Source organism: Hippocampus comes, unplaced genomic scaffold (assembly GCF_001891065.2).
Source record: "Hippocampus comes isolate QL1 unplaced genomic scaffold, H_comes_QL1_v1.1 scaffold220, whole genome shotgun sequence".
NCBI lineage: Eukaryota > Metazoa > Chordata > Actinopteri > Syngnathiformes > Syngnathidae > Hippocampus > Hippocampus comes.
Window position 1 is genome coordinate 4,451 of NW_017805836.1, and position 8,491 is coordinate 12,941.

The window sequence follows — 8,491 nt, forward strand, 5'->3', positions numbered from 1 at the left end:
TTTGTGGCAAAATATTGTGTTTTATGTCTATCTTTAAGATCTGCTTGCCGCAAGTACCTGGTCCAGACAATGGTGCGTGAGGTGGGCAAGAGCCTGCTTAAGGCAAAGGGGCAGCGGGAAGCCGCAACGTCGTACGTGCATGAGGAGCGGGACCCCAAACACGCTCTTGTACTTGGAGTCGGAAGACTTTATGCGCTTCATGAATTTTGGTTGAGACCTGCAAGGAAACAGGATGAGTCTTCAATTGTGATGTTTTTACATACAAGGAAAATGTTGATCGCAATCAACATTTCAAAGAATTTGTTTCTGAGGGACCCATGACAAAATTACCCTTTTATGGCCACTTCAAAACAAAATGGCTGACTTTCTGTGCTTGCCATGCTGCGAAACGAAACTGGCTTTTAGGGCTGAATTAAAAATGCAAAAACAGGTTGGGTGGACCTGAAACAATTGATCCGAAAATGGGCCGCAAAAGGCAAGTCAGTAGCGAGCAGACGCTCTTGCACCCAACAGGTCCAACCATGCTTGTTGGACATGGAGTACTTCTCCATAATGGCAGTGAGGCCTAGCAAGGAGAATTTGTGCAGCAGGCTGAGCTGCATGGCCGACTGGCCTCTCATGTGAAGTGACGAAGACGGCTGGGTTAGATGGTGAGACTTCCTGAAACTGGGCCAGCGCACCCTGCAAAGGGTAAGCGGCTCAGATAATGAATGGAAATGGAAAAAATATCTTGAGTCTCCAGTCAAACCTCGGTTTTTGTCCATAATCCGTTCCAGAAGGCTGTTTGAAAACAGAATTGTTTGAAAACCGAAACCACGCTCTTTGTAAAATACAAATGTTTTTTTAACACGTCTGCTCACAATGGAAAGCAATACGAGGAAGCGTCACTTCCTCATCTACCCGAGGAAGCGTCACTTCCTCTTGTAAGGAAGGCGAGAGGAGTCAAATGGTGCATTGTAGTGCGCTCAGTTTGTTCGAGAACCGAAATTTGTTCGTCCACCGAGGCATGAAAACCTCGAAAATTTTGGTCGAAAACCGAATTGGTCGAGAACCGAGACGTTCGAAAACCGAGTTTTGACTGTACGATGATCTGCGGGTGTGTTTCTGCCCTCACCATCTTCACCATCCACGCTGTCCACAAGTACGCCGCGGCTCCAGTGAACCACGATCTGATGCAGGCCACTGATATGCTGGATCATGTCATCCAAGTGCGGGAACAGGTTGTCCTCTTTTTCCAAGTCGAGGATGTCTCCCGTGCTTGGCTGATAGGTGGGAATGAGGACATTGTCGTATGCGCTCACCCGGCTGCCCATCTGAGCCTTCCGGCACGGGGGCTTCAATAGTGGACGGCAAGACCAGTTGTCGTCCAGGTTCTTGCTTTTGGATGGACGTGAGACAGTGAGGTCAGTGGAGCTTCTCCCAGGCTCTCGATGGACAGCGCTTTGGGGAAAGTACCTGGCTTGTGGTCTTTGGCGACATGAATGAGGAGGTTTTCATGTGAGTGGAACTGGGTCCTCTGCATTGGGCCTCTTTCCCTGCAAGGAGAGCTCCATGTCTTCCAGATATTTGCTGCTTCGTTTGCTGGCTGTCCGTGCTCGTGGAGGTGTGGGATCACGAACTGGGCTCACGTTCATCCTGGAAACGTCGGCGCAGTCGTCTTCAAAGTCGTTGCCGCAGTTGCTGACCTCGGCAGGTGATGTTTCACCATTGTTCTGTCGTGGTTCTGTTTTTGACCAACAGATGGCACTGTAGGGCTCCGCCTGCAGCTGCACACCTGTTGATCATTCTGTCATTAGTTGTATAAAAGGCCTCCCGGCATGACCTCTTGGTGTCGGGTCATTGTTCTTGTCATTGTTTGTTCTGTCATGTTTTGGTCACTGTTAGTTTTGAGCTTCAGCTATAGTTTTTGTTTGACACTTTGGATTTATTTTGTTCTTATGACTTTACTTGTTTTAGATTCGGTTCTCTCTATATTTCATGAATACAATTTGTCAAGTTCCCCCTGATCCTCCCTCCTGCCTGCTTTTTGGTGTCCACCACCATGTTTCGTGACAGAATGACTCGACCCACGACTGGACCCCGCAGGCATAAAGGACTGGTCCCAGTTCCACCCTGTGCCTGGTGGAGCACGTTGCCGGCCGACACCCTTTCCACTTCACGCAGGGCAGGTCATGTGACTGTCCCATATTTTTCGTCTCGTCTCGTCAAGCCACATCCACGGGAGGCCGAGCCCCATCCGTGTCCAGGATGAGCCGTGCCATGTCCACGTCAGGCTGTCCCATGTTCCCAGTCTGGTGGAGCCGTCTTTGTCAGGCCAAGCCCAGGCATTTGGTGACTGTTTTGGGACTTCTGGGATCAGTCCCTTGAGGGAGGGGTACTGTCATGGTTCTGTTTGTGTATTTTTGTTGGAATTGTAACGAGTACTGTGAAGGATTAAAGGTTCAAGTATTTTTGATTGAGTTGTCATATCGAGTACTTTTGAGAACAAAGACAATAAAGAAGTCTGAAGACTTCGATTGAAAACAAAATGTAGGGAGAGTTTGATCGAGAAAGTGAATGGTTCAATTTGCGGCAAATACCAAACCATGATGTATGAGCGTTACTGGGTGAACAAGTCAAGAATGCATGTGATGTGTGCGTGGGACGTTTGCCTGAAAGAGAACAAGAGAGTGAGAGAGAACAGTTGAAAGAGTGGATGTGTAACTGTGAGTGGAGGCTCACGACCTCATCCAAACAGGGAATTTTGAGTGGCAAAATGGGGATAGAAATCAGTAAAAAAGGTTGGACCACGGATGAGAAGGTTCCTGATAAGAAATTAACGTGTATGGACTGGAAGCTAATGTCCTTTCAATATAAGACATCTTAATATGTGGATTATATAACGTGATGTTGCTGGCCAGCTAAACACACATAAAATAGTGTACCTGCAGGATTACATCGGGACTGTAAAAGACTATGCGCTAATTTGTTTAATTGTTAGGATATTGAACCTTTCTTTGTGAGCTTCCTGTTGGAAGGGAGTCTTATTTTGAAGCAATTTGGAAAAAGATGATGGCTTATTTGACGGTAAATTGATGGTGTCTCGGAGGTAAAGTGGTTTCGCAGATGACGAGATTAAATATTTGGAGATAGTTGAGCCTGGTTGAGAGTGATAATGAGGTGAATATTTTAGTTTGTCGAGTTGTGTCTGCGATGAGAACGTGTGCTTTACTCATCGTTGCATGTGTGTAGATAAGCGCGGCCCTTGGCGCGATTCATGGCATCATGTGTGTTTTATCTTCGAGCTTTTGCGGTGTAAGATGTGCAGTTCTCTCGAAAAACTGAGAAGAACCATCCCGGCTGCTAATGGGAGAAATTATGGTCTTGTGTCCTGAAATCATGTAAATTCGTTCAATAACTTTGCTGTCATTGAGTTGTGATGTGCCTTCCCTCATCATGAAGTTTGATGATAAAAGTTGACGCTTTGAACTCCCAATCATGTTGTCAAACGTACAAGTTCATGTTGGTCTGAGTCACAAGAAATTTGAGATCTCTAGTCAAGTCATGTGTGCGTACATGGGCTGGATTTCTAAATTTAGTTGAACACGAGAGCAGGATCTTCCAGCTTTATCGACGTGTGGACAATTTGAAATTGGCTTTGTTCATTTCGAATGGCCGCATGTTTGAAGGTCAGAAGTGGCATTTTTGAACCACGCTATCGGTGGTGTTTACCAAGGGCAGTCAAGAACAAAAAAGTAAGAAAACATGCTCTCCACACTGACTCGAATGATTCTGTTCGACAATGGATGGATAGACATTGGGTCGAAAAGACACCTGGCAGCCTTGATCAGTGCATGGGGCAAGCTCTGCATGCTGAAAGAGTGTTAGAAAAAAAAGACAGAATGAATGAGCTGCTGCACGCTCACGTGACGTTTTTGTCACCTACTCGACATTTACCTTGCAAGGCGATATTGTATTCTCGATCCCATTTAACACTGAAAGATGCACAGGATTTAACCCTGTTACATTATGACCACTTCCTGGAGGGTGCTTGTTTGTTTGTTTGTTGTACATATAAATCTGAAGTCTCCATAAAAACAAATGCTTTTGCCCTTCGGCAGACTATTTTTGAGTGTATTTGTACAGCTTTCGGTTTGCGCAGACTATTTGAGCACACACGATAGCATATTTTTACATCACTTTTCTCTCTTACTCAAAATCGATGCTCCGTTACATTATGACATCTCATCAATTTATTGGCTTAAATCTGATTGATATAATTATTTTACATTTTACTTTTGAACCTATTTTTGAATGCAACAAGTGAGTCAAACATTTTCTGGCCAGCACAGTGGCTAATATGATTGTCAGGAATTGGCTGAAGAAAAATAATCACAAATCTGAAAGACAAATGCTGTTCAGTTATCACATCAAATTGGCATATGTAATTGCGCGGCGCACACAACGAGCGCTGATGACAAAACAAGGACAGATGCAGCGTCTAAATTTTTGAGGAAATTACTGACTGTAAGCGACGGGATCACATTTTACAACTCAACTGTATTTATAGAGCACTTTCAAACAGCCATCTCTGCATACAAAGTGCTGTACATGGAGCAATATAACATAAACAACAGTTACGCAAATCGGTAATAAAGACGGTAGAAAGCACCGAAAAGCAAAACCAAGAATAAATCTAAGTCATGCTGAGTCAAATGCCAAAGAATACAAGTGAGTTTTGATGCGGGTTTTGAAGATTTATTCCAAATTTATGACAAAATTTATTCCATTTGAAAATGCAGCATCAAATTCCAATCAATCAACAAATATTGTGCTCCAACAAGGGAGCTGCATTGCAAAATGGGTGTCAGAGATGTTCGCTCGGACGGTCGACAAAGGCTCGAACACAGGAACAGATTGTCATTCTCTGCTGGCAGGATCGGTGCAGTATTCTACGAAGCCACTCCGTGTGCGCTTCCCACATCCGACCTCTGCAACCTCTGCCGGCCTTTTTATTGATTGTATATGCAAATTGTATGTGCACCTTAACGAGTGCCGAATATCGAACATATTCTTATCACAATTTAAAACAAAAAAATCCATTCCACTCTCATCTGACTCTCAATTTTTAACGTGTGCGTGTGATTGTGTGTGGGTCAGGGGAGGGCAATGTATTTGTATATTTTTTATTTTTTAATATTTTGCGACGCACTTGGGGGTGGAGGCTCCTGCAGAATTTCGTTGTAACAAGTGTGCAATGAAAATAAAGTATTCATTCATTCATTCAAATTACAAGAAACATATCAGAAAAACACTCCCATCTTCATGAACGTGACACACCTCTGGACGGCCCCATTGGGTCGCCCCTCAGACAAAGCATTTTCTTGCTACCAGCACCAACATCCAGACACGTGTACATTTTAACGAGCGGTATCTCCTCATAATTTGGCTCGTGACCCTTTCCTCATGATGGAGTGTTCAAGTACTCCCTTCCGTCCAAGGTTAAATCTTCCTGACAGGTTGGGGTCTGATAGCAGACCGAATGGAGTGTGGATCCCACAAATGCAGAGTCAGAGAAATGGCGATGACAAAAAAGGTTTATTATTCCAGAAAAGCGAGGGACCGACAAAGTATTCAACAAAAGGTGCTGGCAAAACAGGGAGCCAGAGAAATAGAACGAGAACACAAAGCTCTTGCCAATTACAAGGCGAGAATGATTTTCGAGAACATAAAACAATGGAGGTTAGTCCAATAAACGAAACCAGGTGCAGATACCGAGACTAAACAAATACTCACAAACCCGAACGACTATGATGAGGAGGGCGACTAGAAGCAGAAGGATGAACGAGACATAACAAAGCGCGTGGGCAAAGCACTGAACAAGCGCAATAGTCCGACAAAGGAGACAGGTGGTCGGTGTCTTTAAGTAGGCAGCACAGATTGCTTTGATCCAGCACAGGTGCACCGCTGGAAGGTGACGCCCCACACTCCAGCTGGTGCTGAAACACTCAAGGGACAAAACAAAGACAAAGCAAACCATGACACTTCCATTCCAAGTTGTAAGATAACAGGCACCAGTGTGTCTACCAATGATGTGGTCACGTACCATCTGCTCGGGTCCCTTGATCTCTCTGACTCTATGCTTCCATTGTGTGCAAGATGTTCTGAACACAAGCATTTCGAGGTCAATCAAGCATGTAACAAAATGAAACTTTAAAACATGACAACATTGTATTTGTCTATTCTAACACAAAGATAATGCAATTATAATCTGGTGTGCTTCATGCAAAAAAATGTACTAAAATAGACCTGTTCTTCTGCCCTAACCATGCGTTTGACATGAGAGCACGGTGTAGACAGCAAGCTAAACAATTCTCCAATAAAAACACGAAGATGAGAATGCACCGTTTGATATTTCTATGGAAGACTTTCTTGTAAAACTGCATACAAACAGAAACACAACACGAATGTTTGTACAGCATCCCATTATGCATATGAAATGTAACAGAGAAGTCCAAAGCTCACAAAAAAGCAATCCAATATGCAGGGAGAGGATCCTATCAAAGCGATGCCAATTTAGCAAAAGGAAGCAAATTAACGAAACAAAAATAGGAACATCTTTTAATACAACCAACACTTCTCCTTGACATTTACATGCAGGCGACTGATAATCGTCTCCATCTGGCGTGGCACTGAAACACTTTGTAACACTGAACAAAAGCACTTCGACTTTGTCAGTGTGTTTTCTGCTTCGAGTCTGCATAAATATTCTTATCTTGGCACCATCGGATTATTGTGACAACAAGCCATAAGAAATGGCAAACGATTGCAAAGTTAATCCTTTGAAGCGTGCTGAAAATAGTTCGACTGGGATGTTATTTGAGCGGTGACATTTTTACTGACAAAACCACAAACTGCAGCAGATGGGCCAGTACAGGATGTCGTTTCCAAAATTCATACTTGTATCAAGCACTTATTTGCTGTGTTGACTTTGAAATGAATCGGCTGAAGAGTGATTGTCCCCTGGCTCGCGGCATTGGGCCTCGTGAGAATTTATTCCATTTGTAGGCCTCTGTACCCATCGGGACTGAATTCAGCCCCCTGATGATGATGATGATGATGATGCCGATGATGCATAACCAACACTTGACTGCCCTTCCTGGGCTCTGCTCCATTTTCCCGAGAGGGTTGTGTTTACCACAGAAAGCCCTCTCTCCTACTGTGGTCTCCTGACGGTGCGCGCGCGGGGCGCACTTGAACTGGGGTGTTGGTTTTCCTCCGTGGGACTGGCGTTGCTAGCGCCCCCTGATAACGTTGCCTTGGTTTCACGTCCAGTCGTCCTTCCAAATTTCACTTTGAAGTTGGAGATGCTCCTGGGGCTGCGCTTCCCTCTCAGACGGACAGCATGACTGGTCCCTTCCGGCACTTTGTTGGGTCCCATCCATCTCGGCTGGTGCCACTTTCGCTTTAGGATGCTCACATACGTCTGCTCGGGATACGTCTATTGTTTCACGACCGGCACATCCGAGATGCTCGCACCGGGGTCTAGTCTGCTCCTGAAAATGAGGGATGAGAACACTCAATGAGTTTATGTCTGCATAATGGGGAATCATTTGTTGAAGAGCGCCCAGGTCCATGGAGTGCCATGGAGCAGGGAACTCCTCAACTCAACTCAACTTGCAGAGCACTCTAAAACAGCCATTGCTGCACACAAAGTGCTGTACATGGAGCAATTAACATATACAACAAACAGTAAAGCAAATCATAAACAAAGACGGGAGAAAGCACCGAACAGCAAAACCTTAGAACAAATCTAAGTCATGCTGAGTCAAATGCCAATGAATACAAGTGAGTTTTGAGACGGGTTTTAAAGATGGCCAGCGAGGAGGCTTGCCGAATGTTTAGTGGGAGGTCACTCCAGGGAGAGGAACCAGCAACAGAAAATGCTCGATCCCCTCTGAGCCTCACTTTAGTTCTTGGTACTTCTAATAATGTCTGGTCCGCTGACCTGAGACTCCTGGTCACGTTCCATCTTCAAAGGTGTGAAACCTGTGGCGGAATTAACGGTGGGCCTCATGGTTAGCAGTGCAATTGGCAGCGCCTCATCCCAATTCAATATTTCCCAGGTCACCAGCATAGAAAAATTTCGATTCAAGCCTAAGCCTCTGATTTGTGTGTTCGATCTTACCTTGAATTGCAGATGAAAAACCCATGCCTCCCGAACGGAATTCTTCATTTTAGTAGTCGATACAAACCAGTCTCATTCCTGGCCACTCCGTCTGTAGTTCTCCTCCTTCCGAGATGTCCTCTCCTGGTCTGCAAGAAGGTGGTTAGGGTGGAAAACATGCATTCTCCCATTTTGCCTCTAAAATTGTAAATCCGTCAAAATTATCCTAACCACATCGGCGGAATCAATGTAGGTGTTGACCTCCAATCACGATGCCCTCTCTAGTGTCCTCAGAACTGCTACCAGCTCTCTGTTTTCTCCTAATTTTTGAGTTTCTTGGACCTG

General features: G+C 44.8%; 2 long non-coding RNA genes across 2 annotated transcripts; one reads left to right on the forward strand and one right to left on the reverse strand.

Moving 5' to 3' along the window:
- The first annotated feature begins 1,785 nt into the window (after window positions 1–1,785).
- On the forward strand, window positions 1,786–7,362 carry LOC109526483 (uncharacterized). Its single transcript, XR_002170348.1, has 3 exons — window positions 1,786–1,798; window positions 5,973–5,975; window positions 7,279–7,362. It is a non-coding gene; the product is annotated as an uncharacterized LOC109526483 (long non-coding RNA).
- Window positions 7,308–8,470, reverse strand: LOC109526482 (uncharacterized). Its single transcript, XR_002170347.1, has 2 exons — window positions 8,235–8,470; window positions 7,308–7,480 (listed from the first exon to the last, which is right to left on the reverse strand). It is a non-coding gene; the product is annotated as an uncharacterized LOC109526482 (long non-coding RNA).
- Window positions 8,471–8,491: the final 21 nt, after the last annotated feature.